Source organism: Vanessa tameamea, unplaced genomic scaffold, assembly GCF_037043105.1.
Source record: "Vanessa tameamea isolate UH-Manoa-2023 unplaced genomic scaffold, ilVanTame1 primary haplotype ctg00000038.1, whole genome shotgun sequence".
Taxonomy (NCBI): Eukaryota; Metazoa; Arthropoda; class Insecta; order Lepidoptera; family Nymphalidae; genus Vanessa; species Vanessa tameamea.
In genome coordinates this window covers 100,001-102,500 of record NW_026974773.1, presented here as the reverse complement: position 1 = coordinate 102,500, position 2,500 = coordinate 100,001, and the positions used below count along the sequence as shown (strand labels likewise).

Genomic DNA, 2,500 nt, shown 5'->3' with positions numbered 1-2,500 from the left:
GCGCGCGCGAGCGAGTGTCTCGTTTGAATTATAAAAGAGTCAACCGTTAAAATCTATCGCGTCTAACGCGATTGACGATACGGTAAGACGCTCGTTTCATACTGTGCGTATATGGTACATACATACATACATGCGTGCATGCATGCATGCATGCGTGCGTGCGTGCGTGCCTCGCGTGTGTGTGTGTATTTTATATGTGAATATGAAACGAGAAGAGAGTTTGACGACTTCAACAAGTCTATGTTAGCTCCCTGGTTGATCCTGCCAGTAGTTATATGCTTGTCTCAAAGATTAAGCCATGCATGTCTCAGTGCAAGCCGTATTAAGGCGATACCGCGAATGGCTCAATATATCAGTTTTGGTTCCTTAGATCTTACTCAGTTACTTGGATAACTGTGGTAATTCTAGAGCTAATACATGCAATCAGAACTCTGACCAGTGATGGGATGAGTGCTTTTATTAGATCAAAACCAATCGACGGAGGGCGTCTCGTCCGAAGTCGTTAATTTTGATGAATCTGGATAACTTTTGCCGATCGCATGGTCCAGTACCGGCGACGCATCTTTCAAATGTCTGCCTTATCAACTTTCGATGGTAGTTTCTGCGACTACCATGGTTGTCACGGGTAACGGGGAATCAGGGTTCGATTCCGGAGAGGGAGCCTGAGAAACGGCTACCACATCCAAGGAAGGCAGCAGGCGCGCAAATTACCCACTCCCGGCACGGGGAGGTAGTGACGAAAAATAACGATACGGGACTCTTTCGAGGCCTCGTAATCGGAATGAGTACACTTTAAATATTTTAACGAGGAACAATTGGAGGGCAAGTCTGGTGCCAGCAGCCGCGGTAATTCCAGCTCCAATAGCGTATACTAAAATTGTTGCGGTTAAAAAGCTCGTAGTTGCATTTGTGCGCCGCGCTGTCGGTGCACCGCATCCGCGGTGATACTGACACGTCTGCGGAGCATATCGTCGGTGAGCCGGCGGTAAAACGCCGGTTCAATATCAAAATCCTATCGCGGTGCTCTTCAGTGAGTGTCGAGATGGGCCGACAATTTTACTTTGAACAAATTAGAGTGCTCAAAGCGGGCTCAAAATGCCGCTTGAATATTTCGTGCATGGAATAATAGAATATGATCTCGGTTCTATTTTGTTGGTTTTCAGAACTCCGAGGTAATGATTAATAGGGATAACTGGGGGCATTCGTATTGCGACGTTAGAGGTGAAATTCTTGGATCGTCGCAAGACGAACATCAGCGAAAGCATTTGCCAAAGGTGTTTTCATCAATCAAGAACGAAAGTTAGAGGTTCGAAGGCGATTAGATACCGCCCTAGTTCTAACCGTAAATATGTCATCTAGCGATCCGCCGACGTTACTACAATGGCTCGGCGGGCAGCTTCCGGGAAACCAAAGATTTTGGACTCCGGGGGGAGTATGGTTGCAAAGCTGAAACTTAAAGGAATTGACGGAAGGGCACCACCAGGAGTGGAGCCTGCGGCTTAATTTGACTCAACACGGGAAATCTCACCAGGCCCGGACACCGGAAGGATTGACAGATTAATAGCTCTTTCTTGATTCGGTGGGTGGTGGTGCATGGCCGTTCTTAGTTGGTGGAGCGATTTGTCTGGTTAATTCCGGTAACGAACGAGACTCTAGCCTGCTAAATAGGCGTCGTCATTTAGGTGTGCTCGATTTCGGTCGAGCAACTCACTGGCGGCGTATTAAAATTCTTCTTAGAGGGACCGGCGGCTTCGAGCCGCACGAGATTGAGCAATAACAGGTCTGTGATGCCCTTAGATGTCCTGGGCCGCACGCGCGCTACACTGAAGGAATCAGCATGTTCTCCCTGGCCTAGAGGCCCGGGCAACCCGTTGAAACTCCTTCGTGCTGGGGATTGGGGTTTGCAATTATCCCCCATAAACGAGGAATTCCTAGTAAGCGCGAGTCATAAGCTCGCGTTGATTACGTCCCTGCCCTTTGTACACACCGCCCGTCGCTACTACCGATTGAATGATTTAGTGAGGTCTTCGGACCGACACGCGGTGGCTTCACGGCCGTCGGCGTTGCTGGGAAGTTGACCAAACTTGATCATTTAGAGGAAGTAAAAGTCGTAACAAGGTTTCCGTAGGGGAACCTGCGGAAGGATCATTAACGTAAATTATCTATCTCGAATGAGTGCGATGATGAACGATAATAAAATTCTAAAACACAAAAATCGACGTTCGGAATGTGTCGTTTCGATGCGAGGACGCGATTCTCTCGTTCTCGAGTCGGAGAGTCGTGTAACGCGTCCTATACTGATATTTTTCGATGTCGATTTCGAGGAAAGTACGATGTGTCAACGCACATACGTCATCTTCAAATAAAATGTATATTTTTTTTTTTTTGTTTTGTACTTTTTTTTTTTTTTTTTATTTTATTTTATTTATTTTTTTTTAATTTTTGAATTTTTCTCTATATACTAAAAAGAAGAGAAAAAAACAAAAAAAAAAAAAAAAAT

General features: G+C 45.9%; 1 non-coding gene across 1 annotated transcript; it reads left to right on the top strand.

Annotated features, from left to right (window-relative positions):
• The first annotated feature begins 248 nt into the window (after window positions 1-248).
• LOC135194715 (small subunit ribosomal RNA) lies at window positions 249-2,151 on the top strand. The gene has a single exon (XR_010309940.1). It is a non-coding gene; the product is annotated as a small subunit ribosomal RNA (ribosomal RNA).
• Window positions 2,152-2,500: the final 349 nt, after the last annotated feature.